Raw genomic sequence first — 21741 nt, 5'->3', positions numbered from 1 at the left:
TTAGCTGACAATGACATCACAGGCAGATCAAGAGTGTTTGGGCCCTTGAATAGGGAACTGAATGCACCAACTGAATTGCATAAGGCCTCAACTATGTTAAAAACATCTCTAGGAATTCTTTTGTAAACACAAAAATGTAAAACAATTACCAGGTTTTCCCAACATCTGCAAACTGTCATTTCCACAAAGAAGAGAAGAAGAAAAAAAACAAAGCTTTTCCCCTATGAGTATACAGTGGGCCCTTGGTATCCTCTGGTGCTTTCCTGCCGGATCCCCATGGATACCAAAATCCGTGGATGCTCAAGCCCCATTAAATGCAATGGCATAGTAAAATGGTGCCCCTTATATAAAATGGCAAAATTAAGGTGTGCCTTTTGGAACATATATTTTTAAAATATTTTCAAGTCATGGAGGCTTGAATCCATGGATATGGAGGGTCAATTATATTTACTTTGAGGGTATAGATTGGTTTAATAGTGAAATCCTAGTGACCTGAGTGCTGTGAGATTATTCTTGTACCCTCACCGAACTACAATTTCCAGTTGTAGTCTGTAGTTGTAGAGTCCATTCATCTCTCCATGCACTAGTGGCTTCTGTGACAATGCATACATACCAAAGCAAAACAGACCAATTTATAATATCTTATTTTTTAAGTGAAAAAAGTAATTCTCTTCTTTCACCAGGTTCCTGCTCACCAACTCATGCCCACAGTTACAAATGCATAATGCAGAGTTACACCTTCATAACTGATTCTTATTAATCTGATCATTATATTTTATGCAATTATTGTTGAGTTAGTCAGTGTGTTGTAGTAGTTTCAATGTGGACTAGGGCCCTGGGAAAGCAGGGTTCAAATCCCTGCTCAGCTGGGTGGTTTTGTCCAAGTCACGCTCTGTCAGCCTTAGAGGAAGGCAACAACAACCCCCCTCTGAACAAATCTGTTCAAGAAAACCCTGTAATAGGGTTGCAATAGATTGGAGTTGACTTGAAGGCACACAATAATAACAAATATTTGTTAATTTAGTGTTTAATGAATTGTCCTACAGTCATAATAAAAATGATGAGCCTTTAAGGAAAAGAAGGAGGATGAGGAGGAGGTATCCCTAACTAATACAGGAGTAACGTGGTTGAATTCATTGGGACAGAAATTCCGATTTTCAAGAATTATTTTCCCAGTATTTTAGCAATCTATGGCATGAACCTGGGCAGACAAATCTGTTAGCTTTTGATTTTCTGAAATTCAGCTTAAAAAAGAAGACAAGTTCTTTCCATCCCAAATACAAAGAAATTTGGATTTGTACATTTCTAAATTCTTATCAAAACCATCAAACTGACAGAATTTTTACTCATCCTTTTGCTAAGAAGGAAGATGACCACATTTACCCCTCCCTTCTAAATCAGATAAAGTATTAGGTTAATGTTATTGTGACTAAGGCTGCATCTACACTGAATAGAATAATGCAGTTTGACAGCACTTTAAGTGCCAAGGCTCAATGCTTTGGAATCCTGGGAAATGTAGTTTTGTATGATATTTAGACTTACAATGAGAGAAGCTATGGTGCCACGACAAACTACAGTTCCAGAATAGTTAAAGTGGTGTCAAAATGGGATATTTCTGCAGTAAGGATGCAGCCTAAATATAACATTTTGAAGGACTCATCTGTTTTTTTCTTTATGGAACAGTTTTCCTCCATTGCAGCATTTTATTAAATAATTATTTGGTGGTTGATTTGTGTCCATCAAACACCACACAGAGACTTTCCTCTACATCAGTTGTAAAACATTTGCAAAATTAAATCAAGTAAGATTGAGAGCTCATTTCATGACAAACTAGAGCAAGGTTTTTTGTTACTCAATCTGCATGAAAGCTCCAATAACAAATCATTTGAAAACAAAAGAAAATACAGATATTAACTGGAATATGAAAGCAGGCAGCACACAAGTATCTCTAGAGAAGCAGAAGCAGAGACAAGAAGTCCTGATGGATTTGTACTCCCAGAAACCTGCCATCTCTCTGACAGAATAAGTTTTTCTTCTATAAGACTTTAAAAGACGACAGCATTCAACCCACAGATCTCCAGGATATTTTAACAAGATGCCTAGGCATACATCTGCATGTGTGCTGTCTGTGTAGATTTTCAAAAAGTTTGTGAGGTACTTGAAAGTATAACAAATGGGAGCAATAGTGAGAAACATGCTGATACACAGCACATCTAAACACTGCCCCAAAGAAATGGTGTGACGCCACCCACCATGCGATCTGTTTAGCCCCTAAGTGAGAGAAAAAAGTTGGCAGCATGAGTTTTCATACACTTGAGCCTACTTCCTTAGATGCATGTTACATGTATCATGCATATGAGGAAGTAGGCTGAAGTCTATGAAAGCTCATGCTACCATCTTTTTTCTTTCAGTTAGTCTCAAAGGTGCTACAAGATCCCTTTGCATACCGATTCTCCAGATTAAGATGGCTACGTCTTTGAATTCTACCAGATGTAATTAAGTCATTGATCTAGGATTCTGGTGACAATAGGTGTTTTTTTTAAGACAACAACAACAACAAAATGCTAGTCATTATCCCCAACCCATCCACACTTCCTCAGCATTACTGTCCTCCCCTATCTTTACCTATGTGCATAAAAGTATTTAGGATCCATTCTGTAATATCTCATTCAGCCACACATATCCATGTACAAAAGCTGATTGAGTCATAGAATCCAAATTTGCTGTCCATTTCAAATGGTCTATCCCACCGGTAAATATCCCAACAGTAAATTATACCCAGAAAAGTCCATGCCAAATTATGTTTCATGACATCTTGCCAGAAGGGGGAAAAAATCCCTAAGATGTTCCCAAGTGACACTTCAGCACTGCAAGACAAATGCCACATCTGTGATTGGAACAGATAGCCTTTTAGCACACTTATCTGCCCATTACAACTTCCTGGTGGTCTAGACAGGATTCCATTAGAAAACGAACATTTCAATTCCCAACAGAAACACTAAATCCAGCTAGTGAATAGCCATGTTGACAAACTTTTGACAGAAGCTGGGTAATGGCTATTCTGATGTGATGGTTAATCTCTAAAGACCCCAGTCCGATTTGACATTTGCAGTTCAACTGTCAGTACAGTACTCTTGAAAAAAATATATTATAAGGAGTCTTTAAAAGGCAATAAAACCAAGTAGATTTGTTTACAAATGTGTTTGTGCCTTGGTTGGGGCTATAATTAGTCCCCCATCCTTAGCCAGCATTTGAATTTGGTTTTTTAAAAAAGCAAAATACATACATCTGATTCTAGAAATGGGCACCTTTCAAATGTGGTGAGCAGCTCAAACTAAAATAAGACATGAGCAAACACATAAATAACACCATACTGTTAAAAAAATGGAATGGAGGGGGGGATGTGATAGCATCTTTCAGACTAACAGGTTTTTATTTTAGCATGAGTTTTTATATATGTAAACCCACTTCTTCAGGTGTGGTACAGTCACAATGTGGGCGGGAGGGTTAGGGTTGGGGTCTCGTGGGTTTTTTGTACGCACCGAGCATGTACAAAATGGTGGTGCCCATTCTACATGGGAGCCACCATTTTGACGTAGCGGATGCTTAGCATCCACATGTCTCGGCGCCATTATGATGATGTAAGTGCGCCAATGGTGTCTTGCAACGTTAAAAAGGCGCTGCAAAAAGAAGCTGCTTTTTGCGGCTTCTTTTTGCTGCGCGAGGGAGTCGCACGGTTTGGCCGCTGAGGCTCCTTCGTGCAGCAAATGAAGGCACTGGCAGACCGCCCTTTTGGGCAGTCTGGAAAGCGCCATAGATAGATTGCATGAATAACAGACAGTATGACAGACACTGGCTGCTTCCACACTGCAGAAGTAATGCAGTTTGACACTACTTTAACTGTTATGGCTCCATCCTATGGAATTTTGGGATATGTTATGTCACCAGAGCACTCTGACAGAGAGGGCTAAATAGCTCACAAAACTACAAATTCCAGAATTCCATAGCACTGAACCATGACAATTAAAGCAGTATCAAATGACACTAATTCTGCAGTGTATATGCAGCCCTGCAGTAATGGTATGACAGTATAAAAGTATCCATCAGAGTGTTAGAGGTAGCAGTCTTCTCACATCTGTACTCAGTAGCTGCTAGTTTGCATGTGTCTGTATGAGTTTAGACACAGCATGTATTCAGGTCATTTGCTGTTTGTTGGTCTTAGCCACACTCTCTTTCGGCATCAGTTAGTCTGAAGTTTATGTTTGTTCATTTTCCATAATGCACCCTTCAGATGTCTCCCTTCTCTATATTTCAAAAGCACATGCTACAGAGCCTTTCACCATGAGACATGATGAAATATTTAGTATTCATAAACATACCTACTTCATATGTTTTTTTTATAAAGAAGATTGAGCCAGCTTTATTTTCCTGCTAGGCCCTATGGGTATGGAGTACTGGTGTGGGACTGGTTGTTGTTCATCTTGTGCTTGTGAATACTAATTACTAATTACACTACCATTTTTCACATTCCCCAGTGCATATACCCTGACAATTAATTCCTGCTCACTAATATTAATGGGCCGAGACTTTTTAATGGACTGCAAGGAGGAAGATACACCGGCTCACCCTCCTGTCCTGCTCAGAACTTGGAAGTAGCTGCACCATGGATTCTTTACCTGTGTCAAAGTTCTGCCCAGTGATTAGCAGAAAAGCAAGGAAATGGTTATTGTAGACCTGATGCTGAACAGAAAGCAGAATCTAAGCTCAGATTTCCTGGAGTGAGTGTTCAGACACATTTCTTAATGCCTATTGTTATTGTTGAACAAAACAAACATGTTAAATAACTGCCTTGTGAAAGCTGGAAGAAAATCGGTGAGAGATGGCGTGGTTACCTGCCTTGCCTCTCTCCTTATTTTGCCATCTACAGCACAACTGGGGAATGTGGATCCTAGTGGTGTTACTATTGTGATTGCTCCACTTTCAGTTGATGATACCCTGACAAACCATAGTATATGGAAACACTGTTGGCACATGGTACCTTTCAGCAACTGCCAGTATTCCAGTGCCACCCACTGATGCCTGCCCTTGGCTCTCCAATAAGCAAAGATAGCTAGATCTGCTGCCATTTTAATTTTCCACATTAATACCCTGCACAACTGGGTCTGAAAGCTTCTATTTTGATTTTGCACAATACTCTGAGAAGCTGTTTGAATGGAGCTTGAAAATAACAATGAAGCCTTGCCTGTTGGTGGCTCTCTTGATAGTAGGGCAATGAGTCATCTATGCATTTTAATCTGAATTTTAAAGGAGCTATCCAACCCATTTGGAGATAGTTCTCACCATAGTTCCTTTGAAGTTTAGATGAAAACATGGAGTAGATTCACCATCCCATTGACATGGAAGCCACCAGCTACCGCAAAGTACAGTCACACCAAACTGTGAGTGGCAGGTTCCCATGGGTTAATCAAAGGATTGGCTGATAAATGACCAGTTGAAATGTTTGGTTATGTAAAAGAGCAGCCCTCACATGGAGCACAATGCAGTAATCTAGATGGGATACCACCAGGATAGGAATAGTGATATGAGATCAGCAGATTCATAGAGAAAGTTTACAGTTGCCTCACCAACTCACATTGCTTGGAATGACCTTCGCTTGGTTCACCAACAAGTGGAGCTAGGGAATACCTCAAATACTGGTAAAATCTCAGCCATGAGAATCAAAGCCTTGATTATTATCAGATCCTCTCTCGTGTCAGGAATGAGGAGAATGCGCTGGTAAAAGAAGAGGTCTCCTAATTTCCAAAGCTCCTTCATATTAAAGCTCCTAACATGTTGTAAAGCAGCACATATATGAGAAATATAGTGGGCCCAGTGGGCCCTCCCTGTTGGCAGGCTTCCAATCCACCAAGTTTATGGCCCATGGATCACCACATCCCATGTTATTAATAGAATCATAGAGTTGGGAGAGACCCCCGAGGACCATCCAATTCAACCTCCTGCCAGGCAGGAAGACACAGTCAAAGCACTCCTGACAGCTACTGTTAAAAAACCTCCAAAGAAGGAGACTCCACTACATGCTAAAGGAGCATATTCCACTGTTGAACAGCGTTTACCATCAGAACATTCTTCCTATTGTACAGGTGGAATCTCTTTTCCTACAGCTTGAAATCACTGATGTGTGTCCTGTTCTCTGGAGCAGCAGAAAACAAACTTGTTCTTTCTTCCACATGATATTCCTTCAAATATTTAAACATAGTTATCATGTCACCCTTGAACCTTCTCTTCTTCAAGTTAGATATACCTAGCTTCCTACACTGCTCCTTATAGGGCATGGTTTCTAGAAACTTTCCCCCATTTTGGTCACTGATGCATGTCTATTTGAAACAGTAGTACATGCACTGGTAACCTCTTGATTAGATTTCTGTAATGCGCTCTACATGGGGCTACCTTTGTACCAGGTTCGGAAGCTTCAGTTAATTCAAAATGCCACAGCCAGATTGATTGCTGGTACTTCTAGATCAGATCATATAACACCGGTATTAAGATCTCTTCACTGGCTACCTATTAGCTTCCGAGCTCAATACAAAGTGTTGGTTATCACCTATAAAGCCCTACATGGCTTGGGCCCGTGTTACTTGAGGGAATGCCTCTCCCCATACAATCCACCCCGCACTCTCAGAACTACAGGGAAGTGCATACTTGAATATCCTAAGACGAGATTGGCATCAACTCGCCAAAAAGCATTTTCATCTACAGCTCCCATATATTGAAACAAGCTCCCGGAGGAGATAAGGCTTAGTTCCTCTTTAGATGCCTTTAAGAAAGCCTTAAAGACCTATCTTTTCCGGTCAGCATATCCTTCTGACTCCTCGTAGAAATTATTCCTTTGTTGAAAGATACTCTTTATGACTGACAGATGTTATTAATGTTTTTATATGTGATTTTAAGGAACCTTGTTCAATTCATATTTGCTTGCAGTTTTATTTACTATGTATTTGATATAATGTGCAATAATATTTGACTTTATGTGTATTTGATAGCAGTGTGAACCGCTTTGATCGCTATGGAAAAGCGGTATATAAATAAAGTTTTTATTATTTATTATTATTATTTACCTCACCACCATTGAATAATTGGGGTGCAATCAACCATGGTTTTTAGCATCTACAGTGCCCCCAGAAGTGAACACCCACTGACATGGCAAGCTAAATGTATTCAGTAAGTTCCTTTCTCCAGTGTGGCAGTATACTACAGGAAGGGAGATAGTCACATGCTGGAAATCAAGAAGAACAGAACTCAGTAAAAAAATAATGGCAGTAGTAGGTTTCACAAGTCTACCACAAGTGAAACAAGTAGTAGGTTTCACAAGTTACAGCCTGGAATTTTGGGCCATTGATTATTCAAATTCCACCTAAGAATCAAGCAGTCCAGGAGGTATAATTCAGTTTCGTTGTATGTTGCAAGTAAGCTAACTTTTTCTATTTGTGCTATAGTGTTCCTATCTATAGAAATTTCATTCAAATCTTTTGTCTGTATGTTTGGAATTTGTCCCATAGCACCTACCTTTGTTTTCATTTTCCAGAAGCTCACCACTGCACTAACTTTCCACAGTGGAATTGCCAAGTGACTAGAGATATGCTGATGGTTCCCTTCCTGCTGGTAGGATCTGCCAAGGCAAGCTTTTGACAAAAAGTGCTAAACACTCCATTCAGTATGGTGCAAAAACTGAAAACAAATTCTGTACTGAATAAGTTATTATCAGGGTCACCATGGATCAGATGCTAGAACTCCCAAGCATGAGATGCAATGTGGGCTACAGGGCTCAGGATCTTCAGTTAGACAGCCAGGGAGATCTAATGTGAAGCCAACAGAAAACCAACTACACTAGAAATGGATAATAGCATAAAAATGATGATGATGACGACAACAACAACAACAACAACAACAACACTTTTAGATAGGATGGCCAATGGCCTTGTTGGCTGGAGGGTTCTAGGAAGTTGCGTGCAGAAATATCAGTTTTCCAAGTGTTGAAAAAAATGTCCCAATCTGAAGTGGTACAATCATGGCACCTTAGCACTAAATTTCTGCCTCTGCCCCGTTCTGAAGCATGGAGTTTAATAATCATGATATTGTGATAGGTCTGGAGTAGTGTAAACTTGGCAATATTACCCCTGGATTTGATTAGAATTTCCATCCACAGAGAAGCCAGATTCACTTTAAATTAGAAAGGAATAAATTGTGGCTTCTGCTGAACAAACCACATATGCGTTTGTGGTATTGAAGGGGTGGCGGGTGGAAAGGCCACCTGTCCCAAGGAATAAACAAAGTGGCACCTTCACATAAGCTGTTAACTACACCCACAAAATTGGTGGGAAATGCAATGCTCCCCTTTTATGTGTAATTTTCTTCCCCTCCCCCCCAAACCCCTTCTCCGTAATTACTCTTATTATGTAGGTGGGCAGTCTCTTAATATAGATAAAGACCTTTGCAGCTGCTCTGCTCACAGGCCTCATGTTTAATATGCACTTTGTAATTAGCTTGGATGTAAAGCCCCATTTTTGCAGTCAGCCCATTTTCTGTCAGATCATTTTTAATCTGAGCTACGTTCAGCTGTGAAGGACTGATAAGCATTTTGGAAATCTCTGTCCATGACAAACAGGGCTTTAATCTCCTCTTCTAGTTTTCTCGTTTGCTCATTACATAAAATCCAGCATTTTTTAAGGAGGAAAAAAAATCTCTTCACATCCTTCATGCATCCTAAATGCCCTTCTTTAATGTTGTACCATTTTTCTTTTCATCTTTCTTGAAAGTGCTCATCTCACTTCTTGCGCTCATAGTCATAGTGATATGCTTTGTAGTGGCTTCCCCACCACCACTACCTTTCAAATATTTTTTCTCTAAAAATTCATGTAATGCTGACTGTAAACTGGCTGTTATTGTTTTCTGAAATGGAGGGAGGGGTTTGTTCCTTTCCCAAAGTGCAAATTCACTTTCTGAGAACAATCACAATTAAGTAAAGCAAAATGGTATTTCTCAGTGTTAAGCCTGTTGACAGCTGTTTAACAATGCTTGTTCATTTAAGGCTTAACCCAATTATTGCCACTCTGTTTCCCCCCCCCCCTCCTCAAGTATTAACCTCTTAATGCCAGCAAGAGAACACTGATTCTCCAGAGAAAAGCAGTGTTCTTAAGAGTGACAAATTGATTTCTGCAATAATGTATGAAATGTTATTTTCATCACACCCTGGGCTGTCACTGTTTCAGCAGATGGAAATGGTGGCGGGGGAGGGATGAGAAGTAAAACAGCAGCTGCATCGTGCTGCTAAATATCAACTAGACAATATTTAAAAAATGCATTTCTGCTTTGTGTCAAGAATCACACTCATCCAAGTAAGAGAATATTTCCTAAAATTTGAAAAAAATTTTTTTTACAAAAATGAAGTAATAAATGTTTCATTTATTATTTTAAATATTCAAATAAATTGAAATATGATTGAGGGGGAGAAAATTACTTATTTTCCTCTAGGTAGCAAAAATGGAACACTTTTAATTGTGTTGGCAAAATAAACGGGCTAGAGGAACACATCACACAAGAACTTTATCACACAAGGAATGAAAAGTGGAATTAGAACAGGGTTGCATCCGCACTGCCAGAAATATTCCTACAGACCAGCTTCTAGACAGAGACAGTGTGACGTGTAGGGTATAGCCACAGATTATGCCATCCTGGGCTGCATCCACATTGCAAAAATAATAATTACTGTCATGGCTCAGTGCTATGGAATTATGAGAACTGTAGTTTTGTGAGACATCTAGCCTTCTCTGTCAGACAGCTCTGGTGCAACAACAAACTACAGTCCCCAGAATTCCATAGCATTGAGCCTTGGCAGTTAAAGTGGTATCAAACTGGATTATTTCTGCAATGCAGATGCAGCCCAGGAGAGGATCATTTACGGTAGCGGTTCCCAACCTGTGTTCTGAGGAGCCCTTAAGGCTCCATGTGTACTTCCCAAGTGCTCCATGGCCACTCCAGGTAAATGAAAGAAATAAAAATTGAATGAAATTAAAGAATAAGAATATTACACACACACACACACACACACACACACACACTCCTAAACACCATTAACGTGTAAGACATAAGGTAGGCCTCTTAGAGGCTCCACAATAGAAATAAAAGCTCTGAAAAGTTTTTTTTTGCTTTACTCACCACAGCACACACTTTATTTAGAAGTACCACTGATGTTTTAAAAAAGGGCACATGGCCTCCCCATCCTTTGAACACAAAGGCCCCCCCCTCCCCGAAATAGCACCAAAGCAATAAGTTACAGTTCCAGGCTAGGAAGCCAACACCACAGCCCTGCAGACCCGACTGTCAAGATGCCTGAGGAGCTATTCACTCTGGTCTTTTGGCTCCCGGTACTTCCACTGGATGTACTCAAATATGTCTTTCTCACTGTCCACAGGGAGGGGTTCTCCAGCGACTCCGGTGACGCCCAAGTGCCGGATCGTGTATTCGTTGAGCGTGAAGCCCTTCTTCAGCGCGTGGGTGCGCATGTTCTTATTGAATATGTCACTTCCAGTAAAGTACAAAACTCCACAGTAATACTGATCTTTGGGAATCAACCTAATATCGATTCTCCTGTATGGGTAGTTAGTTCTTTCCTCTTTGCATGGAAGCTGACATGGTGTCTCCCTTTGACAGCGTATCCATGACAAAGTGGACCTTCTCCAGTTGCTCGACCACTTGGTGCAAAAGCTTTGGCTGTTTGGGAGATTCTGATGTGAAGTCTGGATGGGTGAGGAGGATGTCCATGTCCCCACTTGATTCTGCACCTCGCCGGAAACTGCCACACACCGTAGCAATGTATTGGGGATCCACTTCCTTGACCTCGCTTAATACAATTTCCTGCATCTCCAACATTTCATTCCTAGGGATTCTTTTCTCGAAGTCTTCAAAGTACTTTAAACCGATCCGTTGATGATGGTTCAATTTGTGCTCATTTTTCTTTAGATCTTCCAGTGTTTTTATTCCTTCATCCACAAATTTCCTGGCAGCGTCAGGACCAATGCCGCTAACTCTAGTCAGGAAATTGATTGAAGAACTCGTATCATCCTGTCGAATCTTTTCCCATTTCCACAATTTCCCAGTAGATAAAAACTCAAAAATCTTTTCAGCAATTTTTGCTACAACGCCATCTAGTTTCTTAGCTTCAGCTCCACTTTTGATGTTGCTTGGATACTTGGATATTACAGAATCTGCTTTCCTGTAGGCATTGTACTTGTGGATGGCTCTGTTCACATTCCTCTCATAGTTGGCCAGTTCGGAGAGGAAGTCGGTGATGTCGGCATTGGGATTCTCCTGGGGGGGCCTTCCTTTTGCTCATGGCCGCCGCAGAGAGGGCCCACAGGAGCCAGTTTACCGTGACACGACCCTAGCTTCCGCTTCCGGGGCCAAACCAAAAGCTCTGAAAAGTTTTAAGTGGGTTGTGGCACCGATAGCAAAACACATATAATAATATCCAGCTGCATCCCAGAAGAGTATTCAGACTGGGCAACCTAAGTCAGATTATTTAGCTGTGCACTAAACTCCTAAGGCTATATTACTATTCTGAATATGCATAGTGATTATGCACACTAACATGTGCCTAATGATAACAAGTTTCATAAAATGCTAATAAGATGTCTAGATTTGAGAGGCATCTCAAAATGCCTATGAAATGGATCTACTATATTTGTGACTAATTAGTTGATATAGAGCCCATAATAATTTATATCACATTGACCTGCTTAGTAAATTCTGGCAAGGGTGGGGAATTACGGTGGGTTCAAGGGTTTATTGGAAACCTGCTGAAGACTACACAACTTGGGGGCTTATCACAACTTTTATAATGTGACTTATTGCTCCCAAATTGAAGCCTAATTCAGGCTGAATCCTGGTCCTATCACATGGCTTTTGTCTCCCAATCCATAATAATAATAATAATAATAATAATAATAATAATAATAATAATAATTTATTTATATCCTGCATCTCTACAAAATGCAATCAGGGCAGCTTACAAGATTAAAATATACAGTCCAAATCTTCAACCCACCCCCCTTAATTTTAGATTGTAAGCCTGAAGGCAGGGAACCGTCTAACTAAAAAGATTGTCTGTACAGCACTGTATAAATTTACAGTGCTATATAAATAAAGGTTAATAATAATAATAAACAATGTAGAATTTAAAACATAAAGCATACTTAAAAACAATACAATAAACTGTGGTGAAGTCAGAGGTCAGCAATTAGATTTTCCTTATGATGGCCGGAGAGCTATTCAGGAAAGTCCTGCTGGAAGAGATCCATCTTTATAGCTTTTTAAAAGCTGTTTAGAGTGGTAATATGACGGATCTCGTCTGGCAGGCCATTCCACAATCTGGGAGCAACAGCTGAGGTCCTCTGGGAGGTCGTAGACAGCCTTGTTTACAAGGCTGTAGCAAATTTTTCCCCAAGGATCTAAGTGTGCAGGGAGGATTATATGGAAAGAAGCAGTCCTGAAGATAGGTTGGACCCAAGCCATTTAGGGCTTCAAAGGTGATAACCAACATCTTGTACTAGGCCTGGAAACTGATGGGCAACCAGTGGAGTGATCTTAAGATCAGTGTTATATGGCCTCTTCTGGATGTACCAGAGAACAATCTGGCTGCCATGTTCTGAACTAATTGAAGTTTCCGGACCAAGCACGAGGGTGGCCCCATGTAGAGTGCATTGCAGAAATCAAGGCGTGAGGTTACCATTGCACGTACTACAGTCTCAAGGTCCCTGACTTCCAAGAATTGGTGCAGCTGGCATATCAGCCGAAGCTGATAACAGGCACTCCTGACTGTCGCATTCACCTGATTTGTCATGTGAAGCGATGAATCTAGGAGCACCCCCAGACTGCAAACACAGTTCTTTGAGGAGAGTGTGACCTCTTCTAGGACTGGACGTTAAATCCTGATGCCTGGTTTCAGAGCTGATACCGTAAATACCTCCATTTTGTCTGGATTCAGCTTCAATTTGTTTTCCCTCATCCAATCCATTACTGCTTTAAGACAGTCATTGAGAGGCGAGATGCCATCTAAGTCAAAGCTGAAGACCAAGACATGGAAAAATATATCTGGGTGTCATCAGCATACAGCCTGGCTGTAGTCCACATTCCTTAACATGCTTCAGTGGCCATTTTTCAAAGCGGGGACAAAAGCCACACAATAGGACCAGGATGCAGCCCAAATTAGGCTTCAATTCAGGAGTGGTAAGTCGTGTTATAAAAGCTGTGTGATAAACTCCTTGGTAACCACACTGCTGAAATATGGTGGCAAATCACACTACTATGTTTTGATAGCAAACAGGAAAACAAGCAGAAAATGGTTGTTTTAACTGGGTGTTTGCTGCCAGGTTTTGGCAGCAAATCACACAAAGCCTTTAAAGCAATCATTGTCTGCTTCCTTTAATGTCTTTTGGCAATTTACTGCTAAATTTTGATTAACAGGTTTTTGGGAATAGATGGGAGGGGACACACGCAGCCCATGGGCTTTGAGTTGACCACCTTGAACAAAGCATTACTTGATTGATGGAGTAGTGAGTCTTGAGCAGTGAGCAGTGAGCAAATGAGTTGAGCAAGTTTTATTGGTAGTTTCTTGTAATTCCAACTATGAATTGAAAATGCCAGAGGGGGGAAAAAATAACCAGTGTGAATTAATCATAATGGGATCAAGGTTCTAGCATTACACTCAAAGAAGACATAGCCTCTATTAGCAATACTGCAAGACAACATTAAAAGATTCAGCATTTCTCCACAGGCTACAGACTTTGCAACATCAAGCTTATTTTCCCTGTAAAAAATCTTTCAGAATTCACAGTAACAAATGTTCACTGACAGTAATATCCATATTCACTAGGTAATAGGGTCTGTGGGTTCTCCTGAGATACATTGCACATTTCATGCTGCACAAGATTTAGGAATCAAGTTCTGAGGATGCATGAGCTTGCTAGTTAATGTCACACTAGTAAATGTCAAAACACACATACTGGCCTTCAAATCAAAGCCCAATTTCATAGCTGGTAATGTCTAAGCCATAGCTTATCTGATCTCTCCAGGCAGACAACACAGCATCTACGCCAGCCCCTGCCTGAGCTACTGGAGACTACAGTCTGTCCCCCTTCTGCTCTCTGTATGCTTAGATAAAACAGAGGCCTCTGTGGTAGGGCATGGAACTGCAGTAATTAATGCAGTGTGCCCGTGCCATAAACGGGTGCACTATACATTGCTTCGGACTTATGCTAAAGAAATGATGTGCATGCCTGTGGCACCTGAACTGCCCCGCACCATGAGCACATACCTCATTGTTTGCAATGGGGCATAAGCATACATGGATTTTCCCTCACTTGGGGGGATCCAGAAAAAACAATTGCACCAACAGTTGTATTTTGTTGATAGACTCCAAATATATGTAAAAATAATAATGGACTTTCAAAGGCATGTTAAAAAACCCAACCTTGTTTCAATGGTTAGATTATTCAGCTAGGACATGCAAATGCCCACTCAACATTGAGTGAAAATGTTACTTTGGCATGTCCAATGGTCCAAGATTAGCCACTGGCCATTGCAAATACAGTGGGCCCTTTGTATACATGGGAGACCGGTCCAGACCCCCCCCCCCCGCCTATGACAAAAAAAATGTGGGACCTTAAGTCCCGTTCATTTCAGTAGCCACATGCACCACGGACATGCACACCACTGTAACGTCTGGGGTTGCCGTCTGTGTAAGCTCAAAGTTGTGGATGGCATACTTGCTTATGGGGTGCATGAGCTGTATAACAAAATATAACATACTACAATAAAGTGAAATATCCATTGACATAAGAACAGACATAAAAGGTAGTGTATATGTAGAAAAATCAAATGGCTGTCCCAAGTCAAGGCTTTTCAAACCATTAAAAGTTTTCCTGTGATCTAATGTTAACTGTTTCAGGATTTTCAATCTAATTTTTTATGCTTCTCTTATGAACAGTGCAACTTGGTAAGATATATGCTTTCTCTTATAACAGTTACCAGATCACAACTTTCCAAGTACTTAAGATCCACTATATCAACACAAAATAAGAGGACTGATGTGTACAGACAATTTTGTGCCACACACTATCTCCCAACCTATCTTTCTTCATACTGTTGTTGTGAGGATAAAACGTGACCAGATGCCAGCTTGAAATCCTTGGAGGAGGGACAAGGAGTAAATGTAATACAGTCAGCCCTCTATATCCATTTATTCTTTATCCTCAGAGTCAACCATCTACAGCTTGAAAATATTTCAAAAAGATATAACTTCCAAAAAGTAAACCTTGATTTTGCTATTTTATATAAGAGACACAATTTCACTATGCCATTGTATTTAATGAGATTGGAGCATCCACGGATTTTTGTATCCATGGAGGGATCCTGGGACCAAATCCCAGAGGATACCAAGGGCCCACTGTACATCAAAATTCATATGTTTGGGCACTAGTCTGTTTTGTGCAGATTCTCAAGCAATGGATAGATGTGGTGCCTTCAATATAACAGGGCAGGAAGATTTTACGGTTCAAAGGCCAGGTCTTAATTAGGGAACTTTTTTTTTTGCTGGGGATGGGAACATATTCCAGCAGTGAACACAAGGAAGGCCCAAAGCTAAGATGGCAAAGCCATATTCTTGAGAAATGTGGACATTTCCCCAAGTGGACAAGGAACAGGTCAATTGGATGCATGTGTGCTTATGAATAAATCCCAATACAAGAACTCCCAGGGTTACAAAGTATAGTTTAACTGCGTGCAACAACTGCCTTGCCTCCATACCTGAATTCTCTTCTCTCTGATTATTATCTGAAGGTAGCAGCAGCAGAAGTTTGTCAGCCAGATGGAGCAGCTCTTGCTACAAGTCTTCGAATTCCAGGTTTGTTTGTTTGTTTTCTTGTTTCAGAGATAAAACACCTCTATTCCAAAATAGCATCCAAATCAGCTTTGTTTTGTTTTGGTGCAATCTTTGTCAGGGCTTCGAATAAGACTACAACTTCCAAAAACCTTGAGCTAGAATGACTACTGCAGAATGGCCATGGCCAAATTCTCTAACCTTTAGGTACTTACTTCAGACTTACAAGCAGTGGCTAACTATGGTGCTTCGTTTCAAAGCAGAAAGATCACAGGTGCATGGTCCCAAGGCTCTGGTATACAGACAAGAGGATATAGTAAGCAACCTACTGTAGTTGGAAAATAAAACAAAGCAGCACAATCCAGTCAGTGGCTGAAAAAGAAACTGTATGGGGAAATCCTCAAATAATTTTAGCCTGTTTGAGGATCAGAATAAAATTGCTAGCAAAATCCTTCTTCTCTACTCTGGTTCTTTTCAGTAAAGTGGAATTGCTTCCCGCCTTAATCTGATAAATGCATCAGAAAGGATTGTTCTATCAATGATTAAGGAAGAGAGAGGGAACTCATGGCTCTATAAACACTATAATGCCCATTTGCCTTAGCCAGCTTGGCCAATCATAAGGGATAATGGGGTTTGTAGTATAAGGAGTATCTGGAGAGCCACATGTTCTCCATCTCTGGCTTGTGCAAGTAGAATAAGAACACTGTACATGCACGATTCCAAAACTGTGGCATCTACCCATTGTTAGGAAGAATCGAATTAGGGGAATTTTAATTAGCTCAAATATTGCCGAGAGGTGGTCCTAACAACACCACATGCCGGAATCGTGTCCCAATGGTGTATACCAGAGGTCGCCAGCAAGTCCCAAGAGAAAGAGACACTGCTACCAACTAGGTCCAATGACAAGGTAGCGTTTATTAAAGCACAGAGAAAATCACACAGCAAAAGGGGAGCATACACACACACACACACACACACACACACACACACATTCAATGCTACAGCAGGGGGAAGGGGTGAGTTCGGGAGATAGGTTTGAGAAAGAGAGGCACCACTAGGGAATACTACCTTAGAAGTCTTCTCCGGGAAGTCCTGATGAAGCTTGGGTGGACAGTGAGTCACGGCCGCAGAAGCGAGGGAAAGGAGGCCGCGGGAACTAGGAGCAGGGTTCAAGCTGATGCAATTTCAGCTCAAAGCTCAAAGCTCAAAGCTCCGGCTCAAAGCTCAGCTCAAAGCTCTGCTCAGTTCTCAGTTCAAAGCTTGGAGAGGGTCCGAAAACCTGGGGCTTATATAGGGGGAAACGTATCTCGAGGCTAAAGGGACTTGCTAGACAAAGGTGTTGATTGCTTGGGCTTTGTTAAGCCAAGAGCAAGCAATGTGTTACACAATGCACTCAGGTCTGGACACAATTCGGAAGGGCATCCGACTTGATTACTAAGTTGTTAAGCTGATCACTGGCCCATTAAGTGAGAAGCCAAGTCTATTGTCTTATTTGGGCAGCAGAGGTGATTCTGGTTTGGCGACTCCCAATGGTGGGTCTTCTATGGGGTCAGTCAGGGGTCATAGCACAGACCGCATGTACCCAAAATTTTATTAAAACCAAACTTGGTAACACTATGAACCATCTATTGTATTCTATTGGTGCATCATTAACTTCCAGTGGTTTTGATTTCTATGATTATGGTGACATATTTTTGACCTGCTGTGACTACAGCAACTTAAGTAGTAGCCTGTTCCTGGAGCACACATTCATAGCATGCATTTAAGGATTTCACATAGGAAAACAATCCTATATCTCTTCTTCATGTTCCTAAAATAAATTAACAAGCAGTGGGAGTAGGAAGCAACACTTACATCAAACCCTTTCAGGAGTCCAAGTTTTTACATGGCCAGACAAAGTAATTCCTGTTTGGCTCAGATCTTGCGGGATTCTGAAACAATTCTTTGCACATATCTATTACAATAATTTTGCTGGTTTTCATCAATTAATCTTAATTCTCTGCTTGGCACCAGGAGCTCTAAAGAAAGAAGGAATTGTCATATAATAAACAGAAAAGTAGTTGTGTTGACTGATAAATTGAATCTATTTTCTTCCTATTGTGCAAGCTACTTGCCCCATTCCTATTTTAATTGCCTAAACTCCTCTTATATACAATATGTGTCATCATTACCCTGTCTGCTTGGCTGCCTCTATCAGTTTTTAGTCATGATTTGGGTTTTAGCTCTATTTTTTTCATTGTTGTTATTGGCTTGGCACATTCCCCTAATACGCTCTATTTATTCCACCCATATGCTGGTTTTCATTGTGTTTGACTCCATGCAGAAAATCCTGGCAAACAGTTTGCATTTACTTTCCATATTACTGGAAGCTTTAAGTCTGGTTATTTCCCACACGGGAAAACTCCCCAAGGTTGACTTTGCAGCTCCTGAACATGTTGGTTGTTTCAGCCTCATAGGCTTTTAAGTTGCTGAAAATGGTTGAGCCTAATGCTGATTATAAACAACATTCATTGTACTTTGTCGGTCAGGTTACATCTGTCTCTTGGCACTTTTTTGACAATCTGTTTGCCAAAATTATCATGCAGAATGATTTTCTCTTCTGTGCCATATACTAGCCTGCTGTTCCTTGCCAGAAAAGAAGATTTAAGTCTTTGTGCAGTTTATGAAATGCCATCAATGAATTGAATGACTTATAAGGAAGCTAGGCAGTCTAAGACTGCATCTACACTGTAAAGATAATGCAGTTTGATACTGCTTTAACTGCCATAGGTCAATGCTATGGAATTCTGGGATGTGTAGTTTTGTGAGATATTTAGCTTCTCTGTCACAGAGCTCTGACATCACAACAGACTATAAATCTGAGGACTCCATAGAGGCATGATTGTTAATGCTGTGTCAAACTGCATTAATTTTGCAGTGTGGCAGCAGCCTGGGTGGTCATAAGATAGATGTAGTGGGGTGGGGTGATAAATATCTGTATGATATGCAGTAAATCACAGGGCTTACCGTGGGGCAGAGTGAGATAACTACCTCAGGTTAGCAAATTTAGCAAGGAATTGTTATTACTGTATTTTTATGGCTAGAGATGGTGGAAAGATGACTGAGGGATTTATTGCCATTTGTGCCAAAATAATGGCTGTTTTGACAACTCTGAAGCTTGATCTGGGTGAATCGTGAACACCATTTGCTGTTTTGTCTCTGGCAGCAAAATCACTTGGACCAACCTTGCTAGATCTAGGGTTTCTGATATCCATTTGTTTGGCAATAAAAACAACAAAACACTCGACACAGCCTTTACATTAGACTGTTGCAATAAGTAAGGGAATTGAAGAGGGTATTTTTTTTCTCTGGAAAAATTGGCACCTTACTTTTGCTTCTGAAACAAAATTCCAGAACTCAGAAGTTGTTCAGAATAGACTCAGACTCAGTAGAGGTACTTTCCCCCCTTATTTCTAATGAAATATGAAATATTTTGCACAGTGTGAATCCTGTCAGAAACACCAAAGCCGTTTCTTCAAGCCTGTAATCTTTCACCCTGATACCTTGATAGAGCAAGCAAGTCTCTTAGAATCCCTGAATTTGTTTTTCTGATTGGCTGCTCATCTTGTTTGTGTATTGTGTTTGTGCTGGGACATAGAAGAAACATCAGTTTCTGAACTCAGTGGAACCTCACATGGATCACGTAGGCCAGCATACAACAACAATTCATTTCAGAACACAAAACTGACCAAAATCAGTTTTTGGTGAGATCTCTTTACCCATGGCCCATTTACTGCATTTTTAGAGGATAAGGAGATGTGCAAATGATGACACAATCCTATACATCAACGTGGACCCTCCAGATGTGGTGAACTACAGTTCTCATAATCACTTACTTTTGTTCACGCTGGATGAGACTGATAGAGTTTTAGGCCAAAATGCATCCCACCTCTGCTATACATTCAGAATTCAGAGACAGAGGTGCTATTCAAACCGGCGCTTTGCGCCGGACTGGATGTGTGCTAGAGTTGCCACGGGGTGTCCTTTACAGACGCCCTGCAACTCTAACACGTAGCTGTGGCAGCATAATGTCAGAGGCCTGTATACACAGTGCGGCATAGGCATGACGTGTTCGTGCTACGTCAGGCCGCTTGTGGTGGCCTAACAGCAGCGCTGGAAGTAGCTTCAAAATGGAGCACCTTCCCGGAGGGCGCCTCATTAATAATAATAATAATTTGTTTTATTTATATACCACTATTCCAAAGATCATAGCGGTGAACAGCAAGTAAACTAATTAGCAAGTAAGCTAATTTGCCCCCAACAGTCTGGGTACTCATTTTAGCGACCTCGGAAGGATGCAAGCCTGAGTCGAGCTTGGGCCCTTTTGCTGGTCTTGAACTCGCAACCTTGTGGTTTCGACTGAATGGCTGCAGTACAGGCATTTACCCACTGCGCCACCAACTAGATTGCCGCAGGAATGGTGCTATGGGGAAAGGGGCCAAATGGCCCCTTTCTCCCCTGGCTGCGGCTCCTGGGGTGTCCTGGGGCATGAAGCCCCAAGGACACCCCTTTTCAGTCCCAAAAAGCACCAGATTGGGACCTCTGGGCTGCTGCAGGCTGCCCCAAATGGGCGGTCTGTATCCCACCATAGGCACGTCTGGAATATCAGTGTGCAAAATGGCTTCTTGACACTCTACGCATATTATAACTGGTTAACTATTTAACATGTCAGCTTCACCAGGACACTTTTTGTCAGTTCAACACATCTCCTTTCTGGTTCTGGTTCCCAGCCTCCATATATCACTTTCCAAAACTCCCTCCATGACTGATATGGTTATCCACCCACCCAGACGTTAGGCAACATCTTTGCTCCTGCCTTTGTCCCTCAAGGACCATAGTTAAAACGGAACTTGTCACCTCATCACGACACCCACAAGTTTTGCATTTCTATGACCATTCATATAGTATGATTATAAAGATCCTTCCCGGGCGCCAGTTCACTTCATGCATCTGTGGAAGTATCCAGAAGCTTAGGCTACAACATCTTTCGCACAGTTAGCAGATGACAGCATGAGGCACTACTGATGGTGTTGAAGTGGAATTACAATTTATGATTCCTCTCCTTTTCACAGGACATCATCACTCATCAGTTGCTGATGCATTGTTATACCATTATTCTCACGCAATTTCTGATTAATGAGAGATACCTGTCAGTGTGTGATAATAATGGTATAACAATGGATCAGCAGTGGATGAGTGACAGCATTGTGTGAAAAGGAGAGGAATCATAGGTTGTAATTCCACTTCAATTCCATCACTAGTGCCACATGCAGTAATCTCCTTAGACTCAAAGGTGCTAGAAGATTCCTTTGCATATGTTCAGAAGTAAGCACATTTCAGTCCAATGATCTTTCTCTTAGGTGAAGGGGTATAGGACTGCAGCCTAGGTCTTACATCTGTTATAGAAACACACTCAATGGAGGGTCCAAAGCAGCCCTATGCAGGCTTATTCCCACCAACCCCCTTCTCTTCAGGCTGGAAGGCTGAGTGAAGTGTTCCTCTCATACTGCTTGGCATCCTGCTATCCACAGGCAAAGCAAAATGTAAGCATAACAATCAGTGCTCTCCCCGGTGATTTCCTCCACTCTTGCACAACCACTGCAATCACTTTGTATTATTGTCAAAACCAGCCTCCTAGGATGAAAAATGATCTCATCAAATATTCCACAAAATAGGAACATATACATATGACTACAATTAAAAATAATTATGACCGACATGTTTAGTAAATTGGTTCTTACTGCATGAGGGATTTTTTGATATAGAGTGAA

The 21741-nt window shown here is 41.1% G+C and overlaps 1 pseudogene; it reads right to left on the bottom strand.

The window, feature by feature from the left end:
* Positions 1-10263: 10263 nt before the first annotated feature.
* The window catches only part of LOC149313871 (DNA polymerase beta pseudogene), a 41442-nt pseudogene continuing 29964 nt past the window's right edge, over positions 10264-21741 (bottom strand).

Source organism: Sceloporus occidentalis, unplaced genomic scaffold, assembly GCF_023333645.1.
Source record: "Sceloporus occidentalis isolate IW3139 unplaced genomic scaffold, rSceOcc1.0.p SCAF_4, whole genome shotgun sequence".
Taxonomy (NCBI): Eukaryota; Metazoa; Chordata; class Lepidosauria; order Squamata; family Phrynosomatidae; genus Sceloporus; species Sceloporus occidentalis.
Note: the sequence above shows the minus strand (reverse complement) of the source record. Positions and strands in the feature narration are given on the sequence as shown.